The sequence below is a fragment of the Sapajus apella genome, unplaced genomic scaffold (assembly GCF_009761245.1).
Source record: "Sapajus apella isolate SASKATOON/1434 unplaced genomic scaffold, GSC_monkey_1.0 scaffold6, whole genome shotgun sequence".
In the NCBI taxonomy this organism is placed as follows: Eukaryota; Metazoa; Chordata; class Mammalia; order Primates; family Cebidae; genus Sapajus; species Sapajus apella.
Window position 1 is genome coordinate 77,089,622 of NW_022436946.1, and position 15,462 is coordinate 77,105,083.

The window sequence follows — 15,462 nt, forward strand, 5'->3', positions numbered from 1 at the left end:
ATTATGAATGTCATAGTGATGAACCTAAAGAGCCAAGAGCAAGAGGCTGTCAATCAACTATGCTCGCTGCAGCAGCATCTCTCAAAGATCTAAGTGGCATGAGAGAATGGTTACGAGGATATGAGAGAATGGATATGACGATATGGTGTTGAGAATTGTTCACGATGGCAAAACACCTAGAAATGAACTAAATACCTAAATAAGAGGAAAGGTTGAGAAAATTAAGTCCTATCCACACCATGGATTAATATGTAGTTCATTAAAAAGGGTGAAGTATGCCTGATTCTTGATCGACAGGTGTTTCCACACATTAATGCTAAGAAAGCTAGTATGTGACAGCATCTTATTTATTAAAAATGAAAGACCAAAACTACACTTTCAGGAATCCTTTCTTCAATTCATTACTAGAGGTTTCTCTTAAGGTGTAGAGCACCAGAAACCACCAGGAGGAGACCCAGTCTGCTCTCTCTGGAACATGAGCCAGTCCTTGGTGTTGCTTGGCTACAACTGCCCTTCATCATTGGCAAATGTTCTCTTCCTCAGGAAAAGTGAGAGGGAAAGAAGGATGTCTGCATGGTTCCCATTAAGAAATAATATTTTTCTTAAAAATAAAATACCAAAACACACAGTTATATGAGCTTTAAAAAAAAGTGCACAAGGCTCAGACCAGGCTGCTGGCCTCTGTTATGACTTTTATTGCAGCCTTTCCACAAGACAGTCCCCCCACTAGACCAGGAACCCCTTGAGGATTGCATCCTAACATGGTACCTGATGCTTTGTGCTTAATAAATACTTATTGAATAAGTGAATGAGTGAACTACAAGGGAAGTTATAATTAACCAAGTGGAACAGAGATAAGAAGCAGACATAGGAATCTTTTATACCTAGGAGACCATAAGCGGCAGTTTGCTATGAATGTAAAATCACATATGTCTTGTATTATTAAATGACTTCCATGTCTCTTTATCAATTATTTTAATTTAAGTGTTTCATCCCTCAGTTGTTAATCTACTTTCAAAGCCTAAAAGAAAGTTATCTTTAAGGTACCATAAAATTGTCACAGTGCTAAGGATGAAAATAGTACCTACAACTATTTTTTGAAAATAGAATCTTTCATCGCTGGGCAGTGCCAGCAATAGGTATGCTGTTAGAGTTCACTGTAAATCCAGTGCTAGCGAGTATATAGTTGCAGAGTCAGTGCAACTTCATTTCAAATACAGACTATCATCTTTTAGGCATTCCTCCACAAATATCTCCCTGCTGCATCCCAATTAACTGCCAACTTTTACAATCACCTGGCCCCACTAAGCTTCCTCCTCAAACACACAGCCTTTATCCACTGACTGCAACAGCGGTTAAGAATGTGCATAGGTCACAGAATGACCACAGTTACATCCACTCCCGCAGTAAATGTGACAGTTCACGTACCACTAGAGGTAAAGGAAAAAAATAGACAAAACAACCTTGCTGTCAAAAGTCTATACAATGGCAGCCTCATTTGACTAGAAGAAGAAACAAGATGGAAGGTGAGGAAACAATATTAGAACCAGCCCTTCCATGAGCAACAGGTTTGGTAGAAAATGAGTGAAAGCAAGTGAATAGACTTCGGAAGCCCTAAGAGAAGACAGTGAAACAGCCAAAGAGAATATCAAGTTCAGGGAACTCTGTTGGAAGGTGATTAAAATGTCAAAAGACAGAATTGAAGAAAGGTATGTAAAAGGCAGTAAAGAAGCTCAAAGGTCTGTGGTGTGTGTGGTGGTGGTGGGGAGGTATTCTGAGATAACCATGTAATATTCTGATATAAATACTTCTGAACACTTTTTACTTGAAAGTGGGTACAAATTACATGCTTCTAATGATGTTGGCCATATCAGTGGGTGGCGGTGTGAAAAGAAAAATGGAATCAGGGATGTATGGTTTCTGACCATAGCGCTGTCATTAACTACCCCCTGAGCAAGTCATTTAATCCAATAACCCTAAATCCATTCATAATACACAATCTCTAGTTTCTCCAGACCTCTATAAAATGTAAGGCCAGATCTCTGTTCCCCAAATCAGAGTCACCAGGGCAAATTGCCAGATCCAAGCCTAGAGATTCTACTTGCTAGATCAGGGGTGAGCTCAGTCAGGTAATATGAATTTTGAGAGTTCCTTCAGTGACTCCGATACTGAGCCAGGTTTGGGAAGCACTGGTCTGTATGATCTTTATGATTACCTCCAGCTTGAAAATCCCAGAGTGATTCCTGAGTCACCAAAAACAAACTGAGATGTGCTCCCCGTCAAATTGAGTGTTTAATTTACACAAGTCATAGAAGTAACAGAGATATTTATTTCATTTTCAAATAGACTCACTTACCAGACACAGGTATTTTTGTTTATTATTTGGCTGGGGGCTGAGAGGAAGGTGGATTTGGCATGAATCATCTGCCTTTGTGTCAATGCACTCCAAGTCAAGTGATCAGGCTGAGCACAGACTACAAGATCTAGAAAGAATTGATATGTTCCCAAGAGACTAAGTGAAAGCCGTAAGTATAGAGAGAACAAATGTTTTCATTTATTATTAACTTTCCCTTTCAGAGACCCCATTGAGCACTGTGCAATGGGCTGGCACAGGCAGGCAATGACACAGAAAAGTGAGAATCTGATTACAATAAATATGAGGAAAAAATACCTCATTTAGGACTCCTCTCATCCTTCATTCCTATTAGTTTCATTTACCAGGAGTATAATATTGCTGAGATCACCCCTTTATTAGAGGCTTCTTAAAACCACAAGTATGAAATTTTAATTTTGCACAAAATATTTGTGTTCTGACTAGATTCAAAAATTCATTTTATAGCTGAAAAACATTGTACTATTTGTGGCCCCTTTAAGAGATCTTGAAATCTCCAATTGATTAAAACTATTTAACATTATGTTTCCTTATGATATCTTGTACTAGGCTGTCATAATTCATTTTCTCACAGCTACCCTAGGACCTCCTGTGATGTTTATGAGCTTGCTACTATGGTGATTTGATTTTCATTTATAAAAGAATGTGTTTCTACCTAGTCACCCCCATTTTCTAAGAAACCTTTTCTCTTAAATTAGAAACCAGGTATGAATTTTAACCTTTTGGGTCTGTGATAAGTGTTTTAATGGATTCATTTGACAAACTATATTATTTCATTGCTTTGATTTATCTAATTTTGTTAAAAACCCACAGAAATAGGGTTGTGGTGAAAACTAAATTAATACTGCCATATATGAACTTTTCCCACACTCAGATGGCTCCTCAATGGCTCTTCATCTTAATGACACACAATTCTCATACTAATCCAATGATCTGGAATGACAAACTATTAGAAGAGGAAGGGATCTTAGCACTTATCAATTATAACCTCTTACTATTTGGAAATCTACCTATTTATCCATCTATCTATATCTATTTTGAAATATGAGTACTCAGCTTCTGCATGAATCCCTGGGACAGGAGAAAGCCTGTACCAGAGCTGGAAACTCTAAAAATTATTTGGAAACCCCATCATAATATAGAGGTGTTTACTACCAAACTCACAGCTGTGACCTCTACTAATTCACTTCTCCTGACAGCCCTCAAAATGTTTGAAGACAGCTGTGCCTGCAAAAACATCTCAAAGTTGCACATCCCAAGAGGCTGCAGGAAGAAGGCACATAGTAAGCAGGGCTAACATGTTTCTCCCACTTGGATGGTCAGAAGAGTGTATGGAGATTCACACTGTGAACTTTGTTCTAAGAACTACTACAGGAATGTACCAGGAAAACCAAAAGAATTTACAGATGCTTTGAAAGAAATGGCATACCACTGCAAACTCAGACAGAAGAAAAACTGTGAGTTCCCAAAGTGTGAGGGGGGAATAACCTGCCTCCAAACACACATCCCCACTGGGGAATCTGAAAACTCAGATCATGTGGGAAGGATTTAACCCTACCTGGAGCTGAAATGGATTTAAGGAGCTGTGCAAAATATAAAAGGAGAAGCAGCAGACATTCCCCAGCACTAGCCCAGAGGCTGGTAGCCTCACTGGGTGGCTAGACCCAGAAGAGCAATAACAATCACACAATCCAGCTCCCAGGAAACCTCATCCCTAGGGAAAGGGGGAGAACGTGAAATCAAGGGATCACCCCGTGGGACAAAAGAATCAAACAGTAAGCCTTAAATTCTAGATCTTTCTGCTGATGGGTAGTTTCTCACAAAAGAGACACAATTGCACTGCTAGGTATGGTAGAGATAATAAAAAAAGCGGTACTAAGAAGAAAGTACATAGCGTTAAAGCCTGCATCAAAAAGTCTGAAAGAGCATAAATAGACAGCCTAAGCTCACACCTCAAGGAACTAGAGAGACAAGAACAAACTGAACCCAAACTCAGCAGAAGAAAAGAAACAACCAAGATCAGAGCAGAACTAAATGAAATTGACAAAAATAATAATATAAAAGATAAATGAAACAAAAACCTGGTTCTTTGAAAAGATGAAATTGATAGACCAGTAGCAAGATTAACCAAGAAAAGAAGGGAGAAGATATAAATAAGCTCAATCAGAAACAAAATGGGCGCTATTACAACCGCTACCACAGAAATACAAATGATCATTTAAGGCTACTACAAATATCTTTACATGCAAAACTAGAAAATCTAGAGGAGATTGATAAATTCCTGGAAATAGCTCTCCTAGATTAAATCAGGAAGAAATAGAAACTCTGAACAGACCAAAAATAACAACTTGCAAGATTGAAATAGTAATTTAAAAATTGCCCCCAAAAAAGTCCAGGCGCTAATGGATTCACAACTGAATTCTACCAGACATTTAAAGAAGACGTTTTATCAATCCTATTGAAAATATTCCAAAAGATAGAGAAAGAAGCAATTCTCCCTAAATCATTTTGTGAAGCTAGTATCACCCTAATACCAAAACCAGGAAAGGACATAACAACAAGAAAACAAAAAACAACTACGAACCAATGTCCCTGATGAACATAGATGCAAAAATCCTCAATAAAATACTAGCTAACCTAATCTAATAGCATATTAAAAAGATAATACATCAGGATGTAGTGGATTTCATCCCAGGAATGCATGGATGGTTTAACATATGCAAGTCAACACATATGATACATCACATAAACAGAATTAAAAATAAAAACCACATGATCATCTCAATAGATGCAAAAGAAGCAATTGACAAACTCAAATGCTTTTTGATTTAGGGGACTTGGGAAGCTGGGAAGGGGTGAGGAATGACTATACATTGGGCATGGTATATAATGCTTAGGTGATGGGTGCACCCAAATCTCAGAAACCTCCACTAAAGAACTTTTCCATGTAATCAAAAACTGCCTGTGTCCCCAAAACTATTGAAATGTATCTATTGTTAAGTTGCACATCCCTACTTCCTACTACTGTCCCTCCCTCCCATGACATGGTTTGTCTAGGGCCCTTATCCATTTCTTCTTTTAAATCTTTATTGCAATTCTGGGATATAGGAATGTTTTGCTCTAGAAGGGAAAAGATTGTCTTTGTATAGAAGTGTTCATTCCTCTTTTAGAGTTTAAAATTAAATATTTATTATAGAAAAACCACAGATGTGGTTTACATGGTATAAGTACTCACCTTAGGCTTTTTATTCAGTGGATTACTGCTCTCAAACAAAGACAACGTCATATTTGTCTTTCAGTCCTCTGCGACTAACAAACTGCCAGCACATGACCATCTAATAAATGTTTGCCTTAACTAATAAAATTTAAGATACCTCAAGTGAACTTCTAGGAACCCTGCCACTCTTGATTAATTGCATAATAAACACACCTCTAGTTCAAGTTCTGCAAATGAATTAAAGTCCAGCTATTTGACTAGAACAAAAGGGTCTTGTGGATGCAGTGTGGAACTTCTGTTCCCCAGTAATTTCTCTGGTATAATATACATCACTTTGCAGGATAATATCATTTTTAGCATTTTTCTCATTTGTAAAATAGAAGGATCTAATCCAGGAATTATATTTTCATCCCTACTTATAAAATATTACAATAGAAGTATGTTTTCCTTTTAAAACCTACTTTTAAAAACCTCTATTATTCATTAAAATATTAGCTATTAATAATAATAAATATTTCAATGGGACATCTTGTACCTTGGACACTTTTCAAAGCACCTCCAAAATAAATGACAGTATCATCAGCCATACTTGTGAGATAGGCAACGTTTGTTTGTTTGTTGAGATGTAGTATCACTCTTTCACCCAGGCTGGCGTGACGGGGAACCTTCACTCAGTGCAACCTGCACCCCCACCACTGGGTTCAAGCAGTTCTCCCACTTCGGCCTCCTGAATAGCTGGAATTACAGGCATGCACTACCATGCCCGGCTAAATTTTTGTATTTTTAGTAGAGAAGGGGTTTTATCATGTTAACCAGGCTGGTCTCAAACTCCTCCTGACCTCAGGTGATCCACCTGCCTTGGCCTCCCAAAGTGCTGGGATTACAGGCATGACTCGCCACAACTGGCCTAGGTGTTGTTCTTTAGTCTTTCATTCTTTTATAGAGAGAAATCATAAAATTTCCTCTTTCTAAAACACATACATTAAAAAAAAACCAACAATATAACTTCCTCTACCTAAGGAATATCCCTTTAAACCACAGTTGTCACATTCCAAACTTGCCTGTCCTTTCTTGGCCTAAGGGCAATGCTAAAGAGAGCTGTACCTCTGAGACCAAGGCTTTTTTGTACCCTAAGATTTGGGAGCAGTTTAGCCAGTCCCATATGAAAGTTTAAATATTCAAATGAGAGAAATGGTAATCCCATCCCTCATTTGTGCAACCAGTTTATGCAGGTCCCAGAGACCACACTCCATCTCGTCCAACTTTAACAATAAAATTATGGTAAACTTTGAGTTTCCATAAACCAGGGCTCTTTTCAAGATATGTCAAGCAAATTCTCAAAGTGGAAAGCTACATGATGAAGCTGCCAAGTAGGGCAGTGACTCCTTCTGCTGATTAGTCCCAGCCTTTGAAATGTCTAACTACAACAAAGACCCCAAAATAAAGTTGCTTGACCCTAACTCCACAACTCTGCAAAAGGTGATATAGTGGTGTTAGTAGAAATAGAAAAAAAACAAATAGCAACCAGGAGTAACTTTCTTACATGACATAATTTCATTTGAGAAATATATACTGTGCTTTCTCCATGTAACAGGAATGAATAATTTTTAAATATTTAATTTTAAGTGAATTAAACTCCTTTGCATCTTGACTAATAGAATAACATATTTCTGAGAACCAAAAGAGTGAAGCTTATTCGTCTCAGTAAGTATCAAGCCTGTATTACAGATTGAAGTATCAGCTTTCACTTTTTTTTTTTGTTTCTTTGTTTTTGTTTCTAGTTCTTTCTTCTTCATCTTAGGTAATCATCTTGACGAAATCTTTGGGCCAAAAAACGTCCCACGTTATGACTTCTATCAGTTGCAGTGTCTGTTGTTTTCATCTGCCTGATGTATTATAACGTGACACTGTTAATTTATTTCATTAAAGCTCCCGTATTTCCCTTTAAATGTAACTAGACTTTGAAACTCATTTGAAAACATTTTGAAATAGGTACTTATTGATAAGGGGATAATAGCCACAGGAACTCCATGGTTCATATCTAAATGCCGATGAAAATATTCTCAGGGGTATGTGCTAAATTAAACCATGTTTCATCAGGCAGACTTCTGCCAATTACATGCCATAGTTTTGTTGACAAGAAGAAATTGTAAATATCTCTTAAAGAAAATTATTTGCAGAGGTTGCATTGTTAAATGCAGAATTGTAAATAGCACCTGTTATGTCTTGAATGTTAGAAGAAAGATGTTTCATATATAAATCAAAAAATATATGCAAGTTTTTTATCTGAATTTATGTTTCTATATTATTTACCAAAAAGTAGTAATTTTAAAATGGTATTTGCTTGAGCTCATTACGTAGTTACCTGTAGAAAAAAAATCAAGTAATCATTTTTAGAAGACAGAGCAAAGAAAATAAAGGCACAATATAAAAAGAATCAAATTAATTCATAATAGGAAGTAAAAGTTGACAACCATTACTCTTGCCAAATTGTTTCCCAGACAGGATCTCAAATCAACTGTAAGTTGGCATTACAGTCAACAAGGTTTTATCCTGAAACTTGTACTTCTTACATTTGTGCCAGTTCTAATGATCATCAGAAGTTTTCTCTATTACAAGGATTATTGTATGGTACAGCCCAGCCAGTCTGTAATTAAATAATATGATCATATATTTATGCTTACATGTTCAATTAAAAAATGTATATTTACTCTATACTTCCTAAAAGGCTGGCACTTGGCTGGATGCTGGAGTCACATCTGAAAGCAAAACAGGCACCAACTCTGCCCTAATGGATCTTTTAACCTAGAGGTGCAGTTAGACATTGATCTCATAAATATATCATTGCAACTGTACTTGAGTAGCATGAAGTAAGGTCCAGGGTGTTATGAAAATGTGTACTCAATGAGACTTAATCTGAATCAAGAGAGTGAACAAAGGCTGTCTTCTGGGTTTCCAGGGAGATCAAACAGAAGAATGCAAATGAAGTCCTGGTGGCTTGTCTTGTTTTATTTGTTAATGGTCTGACATCCTGACAGATTGAATTTGCTAGATTCAGTGATATATTATGCTGCAGCCATCCCTGGGGGGAGAAAAATATTTTAGCATCAAGGTGCTCTCTTGACCTCTGTGCAAAATTATGCCATGGTCCTGATCTCTTCCTTGAGCTAAAATCATGCTAAGTTTCTGTTTTAAATATACCTAGCACATTATAAAACGGGGTTAAACAGAATGAGAAAAGTAGATGTTGTAAAAATGTCTCTTGTTTTGTGTAATAAAATATTATTATGATAAATAATCTTGTTTTGAGAAAGTACATCAAAGAGAGACATAATTCACAGATAGCACAGATTTACATATTGCAGAGACAGCATTATTAATGTTACTGATCAAAAGGATGGCTTCTTTTTTGTCATAGATCTATATGCCAAAGTAAAAATATTTAAATATTCAAAAGATTTCCAGTTCTGCTAAATAGTATTTAGAAGTTTAAATATAAGCTTTTTGAAGTTTAAAGATAAACTTATCTTTGTGAAAATATATAAGACCAGTTCACCCTGAAATTTTCTGCATTTGTGAACTGAACCATGAGAATTTAATAGTTTAAATATTTTAGACATCAGAGATGAACCGATATATTTAACTTCCCTTGCCATATACCCTTTGTTGATTACTAAGCAATATTGGTAGCCAGTGCATAGCTACATGTCCATTCAGAGAAGCATTTTGCCTTGATGGTCTGATGGGTTTAGGCTTCAGGGAATATATGCACTTTCCTGGTTTTCTTACTTCCCAGGTCCACTTCTTGTCCCCTTTTCTGTTTCACAATCTTTGCCAGTTCCCACATCTTTTCACCTTCCTCCTAACAGGCTCTGAGAGTTTGGACTCAACTTCTGGCTAAGACAGGTATCATCAGCATCCATTCCTGAATGTAAAGGAAAAGGGCTAGAAATTATTTCTCCTTTCCAAGGTCACAAAGCAAAAAAAAAAAAAAAGAAAAATTAGGCAACCTCTGGCACCATGCAGACTATGCTAATGCAGATCCCAAAATTCTGGATAAAAAATAGTATCACAATAATATCAAATCACTTAGATGAAAAGAAATCCTCAAATGGCCAGAAAACATAAGTGAAATCAAACAGGATGAAAAACATAAACTGATGATGTTTGGGGGTTGGGGAAATCGTAAAGAAATGGGTCATGGTTTTCCCTGGTATTTGTCTTAAATTTCACTTATTTTCATACCAATCAGTATTTTTTGGGGGGGGCGAGGGAGACAAAGTGCCGCTCTGCTGCTCAGGCTAGAGCGCAATGGCATGATCTTGGCTCACTGCAACCTCCGCCTCCCGGGTTCAAGCAATTCTCCTGCCTCAGTCTCCTGAGTAGGCACACGCCACCATGCCTGGCTAATTTTTTGTGTTTTAGTAGAAAGGATTTTACCATATTGCCTAGGCTGCTCTGGAACTCCTGAGCTCAGACAATCCGCCCAACTTGGCCTCCCAAAGTGCTAGGATTATGGACGTGAGCCACCGTGTCTGGCCTCCAATTAGTATTTTCTACTCTTACAACAAAACCTATTTGTATTTTATGTATACAAATATTTTTAAAAATATCTATTTTTATTACTTTGCACAAGAAATGTATTAATTTTGCTCTTCTTAAATCTTTTGTAAGAATTAATCAGAAGAAACATGATTCTCAAAAGAGAGATCTTGTAAAGATTTTTATGTAACTAAGCTATTAACTGTTACGCTTAGAAGAAGACACACTTTAATAATCATTAGAACCATATAAAAATACATTAAAATCCACAGGTTCCAATTTCTACTGACTTGACTATAACCCTGGGAAATTCATTTGATATTTCTCTGTCTCAGTTTAGCCATATGCAAAATCAATTTAATAATAGTCTTAATTTACTTTTAATGTCGATTGGAGACTTAATTAACGTTGATAAACTAATTTTCATTGGTTAAAAGACTAGATAATTGTGCATTACTTTCCTGTTCTTCATTTTGAAAGTATTGTAAGATGTTTAAGTGATTAAGTCTGCAAATTTTTCACTGACCTTTATTTGAATTTGATTAATTACAACATGCTTTAATTTTTAAAACATATATGTGGCTTTTCGAAGTGATAAAACTTTTACCATTTAATAAAGCCAAACTATACCAAAACATCATCTCCTTTCTTTAAAACTCTGTGTATCATTTCTTATATTGCTTTTGCTTTCCACGGTACTCAAAGCAAGTATATGCAAACTATGTGTGTTCATTTTCAGTTAAAAATATGTATAAATAATTTTGAATGAGCTTTAAATGCTGGCTTCATTTATCTTATTTCTTCAAACATGGGATGATCGTGTGTGTATTTGTGTGTGTGTGTGTGTGTGTGGTGGGATAGGGGACTGAGGTATGAGCTCAACATATGTGTGTTAGAAGTAAACTTCATTACAAATGTGTAATTGATATAAGTAGATCAAGGTGAACCAAAATAGGACTTGGATGTTTAAGAATCAGAATATATATTTCTTTATCATACCACTTCTTCTAAAGATTTAACAGAAAAATAATTTTTGTCTGCGTTTTATCACAATGCCACTTTTTCTGAATATTCTAGCCTTCATTTTGCCTAATGCATTTTTTCACTTTCTTTCTGTCCCCAAATTATCAGAATTTCTTCTGAGAAAAGGTGATGTGGAGAAAACTGCCCTAAAATTAGCTATATGCAAGAGATGACATAAAATATCAGTGCAAAGAAAGCTAATAGGAGACCGAGGGGAAGCATGTCAGGTTCGGTGTTCTGGAGCATCTCCCTGCCTTTTTCATAAAGAGAGGCAGAAACTGTCATTCCACTAATAATGATTTTTAGAAGACATCAGTGTTCTAGGAATGGTGCTGAGGCACATTTGCAAATTCCGCCTTCACTAGCTGAATAGTTGTTTTTTCCACAGGCTTTATACACATTCCATGGGTGAGGACAGCCTGTGTCTCCAGCTTGGTCTATTTAAGAGCATCTGTGCTCATTATTGGCCCACTCCCTCTGTTCATTTCCTTAGCCATTAACCTAGCTACATGTCCTTTCTCATTAAATCTCTCATCAAAACATTTGTTGGCACTCTGGGGGAAATATAAAGTTTGGTCGGTCCTCAATTATCCACATAAAGGATCTGTGTTGTACATTGCCTTTTATTCTTTCTCTATTAAATCAAAGGGTGAAGGAGGAAGAGTTGTATGATATAATGCTGGAAAGATGTGTTAGAGTCAGATTATGGAAAGCCCCAAATATTGTGCTAAGGAATTTTGTACTTTACGAAGGATAACAATGGGGAGCTATGGGAGGTGTTTGAGCAGTTTTTAATTATACTTAGAGAACATACTTAGAATACATTAAAAGGATGGGGGATGAAACTGGGGAAAAATCAGGTTATTTTAATCAGTGAAGCAGCGATGAGAGTATAAACCAAAATAACTCTATTTTGGCTTATACTCCACAGGGAAGCTCAGTGAGGTCGAGGGACGGTGAAAGAGCCAAGGAGAAAACATAGAGGAGAGCAGAGGGTGGAGGAGGGAATAGAAACCTCACCATCAGATCAGGGGAAGGTGAGTGTGGAGAGGACAAGGTCAAAGAAAGCAAGGAGTTCAAGAAGGAGGAGAGTACAGCAGTCTCAAAGATGACTGAGGGATCAAGAAGGATGAATGTTAAGAGGCCACTCGATTTACCCCAAAAAAGGAGAGGCACAGTCTTGACTAGCTGGACAGATTGCCCAGTTTTCAATTTTCCATGTTGTTGCTCTTCTCCCTAGCATGAAAAACTGCAAGTTGATGCAAAGACACAACCAACACTGTTATTGTATCATTATGGTATCTTCCCTTTTATTTTTAGCCTATTGTCTTGTCTGTCCAGTGTAGATTGTAAAACCTGTGTCTGAGAACCACACCAACTCTCAAGCTCTGTGAGATGCTGGGTACCTTGTCTAGATGACACAAAGTGGGCATTGCAAAATTAACTCATTTTCAACATGCAATCGTGGTTGTTATAATTCCAGCCCTATAGAGGAGTGAGTAAAACATTTCTTTTCAAAAAGACCCCTTGATTTCTAGAAAATACTTTGTTATAAATATGCAGGCACTTTTCTAGGAGTACATGCCAAGAGATCTTTTCAGAAATGTCCTTTAGTTCTAGTAAGGGAGTAGCCTCTTTTTATCCATCTTAATCTACAGTAAGTATCATTGTCCATCATGCCATTGCTGTCTGCTTTATAACCTAAGTGGAAACATGCACCTAAAAACACAGAAGAGCAGCCAGCAGCTTTTGTGATATGGAATTCAGAAGTCACTTGTTCTCTCACAAAGAAAATGGCTACCATTTGCCCAGCTCATATTAGAGCGAGCTCTGTGGCTCTACTTTGTGGTTGGCATAATACTTTGCTCCAGTAGCTAGACTGACAGGTGCCAAAGTGATGTGTTTTTATTTATTTATTTATTTAGACACAGAGTCTCACTCTGTCCCACAGGCTGGAGTGCAATGGTGTGGTCTCGGCTCACTGCAACCTCCGCCTTCCAGGTTCAAGCAATTCTCCTGCCTCAGCCTCCGAAGTAGCTGGGATTATAGGCGCCCACCACCATACCTGGCTAATTTTTGTATTTTTAGTAGAGATGGGGTTTCTCCGTGTTGGCCAGGCTGGTCTCGAACTCCCAACCTTGTGATCTGCCCACTTCGGCCTCCTGAAGTGCTGGGATTACAGGTGCGAGCCATTACACCTGGCCTGTGATGTGTTTTGTTATCAGAAGTAGATTTACTACAGGGCTGCAATGAGAGTTAAGCTTGCATGGGCTCTTTTCATGTCACATATAAAATTTGCAGAAGTGAACTATTTTCACAGTGATCAACTATAAGCAGTCTTCCCACCTTGACTTTGAGATCCCACTCAGCCACCCAATCCCAATCACACTTTCCCGCCTGTCTATTGGTGTTAGGGCCATGGGCATTTTTGGAATCCTGCCAAGAGGAACTTAATTTCAGAATCATTTATTTTGAGATATCACTTCCAGGTTATTGCTAACTGTTCTGGTGAAAGAATGGCCTCAAAAAAATCCTCCTACCACCCACTGTTGGGCCAACTCCCCCAGAAACACAATAGAAAGCCAGGCCAGAGGTCATACTACATTGTGGACCCACCTTCAAGAGCCTGGCTCCAGAGGCATGCAGGTGGTACCACGCCTGTCTGTAAAACATATCTCATGGCTCATACCATAAGATAGAAACTTGACAGTGTTTTCCCAAATTTAACAATCCTAAAACCTTACATGACATGAACACTAATGAATTGTGATGCTGAAACAATTTTTTCTAATTTGCCAATGGTTAAAAAAAGAAAGATAAATTTTTAATCAGCATGCTAAAAAGAAAGACTGAATTATCTTTCCAGAGCATTGAAAATGATATAAAGAAGTCATCATTTAAAGTAGTAGTCAAAAAATATGTAGGAAAAAAGTAAGACAAAGGCCATAGAGGTGAGTCCATCAGTTCGTACAAATACATCATTTATAGTACTTTTCTGTATTTATTATGCTGATAGGGCCAGCTCCATGAGTGTGCAACCTCTGCAGTTGCAAAGGTCCCCACACTTAGAAGGGACCTGAGCTTGGTTTAATGTTCTGCTGTCACCATCTTGAAATTCTTCATATGTTTTGAACGAGGAGACCCACAGTTTCACTTTACTGGGCCCTGCAAATAAGGTAGCTGGTTCTGACAAAAACCTCTCCAGTGGTGGTAAGAATAGAAAAGAACCAGGAGGCCAGGTATGGTGGCTCACACTTGTAATCCCAGCCCTTTGGGAGGCTGAGGTGGGTGGATTACCTGAGGTCAGGCGTTCGAGACCAGCCTGGCCAATATGACGAAATCCCGTCTCTACTAAAAATACAAAAATTAGCTGGGTGTGGTGGTGTCTGCCTGTAATCCCATCTACTAGGGAGGCTGAGACAGGAGAATCACTTGAAACCCTGAAGGTGGAGCTTGCAGTGAACCGAGCTGAGATGGCAGCAACTGCACTCCAGCCTGGGCGACAGAGCAAGACTCAGTCTCAGAAAAAAGAACCAGGAAAGAATTAGTGCACTGATTGAGATGAGAAATGACAAATCCCGGACGCAGAGGTTTTTCTCAGCTTTTTAGTATGCGTGTTTCCTTGTGATTTCTCATTCTGAATAACTGTATACTGTTATACCTAATACATGGGTCTTCTTTTTCTTAAAGGAAGCCCCCAAATTATATAAGCTTCATGCCCCACAAAACCTCCACCATGGTAAGTATCCTTCAGGTTTTAGTTATCCAGAACTGAGTAACAGCTGGCCAATTACTCAGACTGAATTCCTTCCCTTCTGTCCAACTTGTAATCCTTTCTCAGCTTTTTTAGCTTTTACTTTCAGCAGAGGAAGAAACGGGAGGCAGGAAAAACACAACTTGGCTGATTCTCATCGTTTGTTAAGAGCTCCAGAAATCAAATAGAAAGGGGAGGAGTTGAAGAGAAAGGATTTTGGTATTGTTTGCAACTTTCTTTTGAGAAGGCTAACCCTGTACCTTCATTTCCAACCTTCATGACCGCAGGGTGGTGTGTGGTGCTTGTCTAATAACATCCTTATTCTTTTCTTGGCTACAGCTCACATTTCAAGTGATGGGAGGACATTTCTCAGTCGTGAATTTCTCTTGTTCTGTTTCTTCCCTCCGCTGTGAGCTTGTTATGGTGGGGAAGCTGGAGACAGTAGCCCTCTCATTAATTTGGCTTTAGAAAGTGGTGGGTGTGGGTGAGCTGAGCCAAAGCTTAGATGTGTGTGACCTTTCTCAGGCGCATCTT

At 37.9% G+C, this 15,462-nt stretch overlaps 1 non-coding gene across 1 annotated transcript; it reads left to right on the forward strand.

Annotated features, from left to right (window-relative positions):
• Positions 1–366: 366 nt before the first annotated feature.
• Positions 367–578, forward strand: LOC116549864. Its single transcript, XR_004268129.1, has one exon. It is a non-coding gene; the product is annotated as a small nucleolar RNA U3 (small nucleolar RNA).
• Positions 579–15,462: the final 14,884 nt, after the last annotated feature.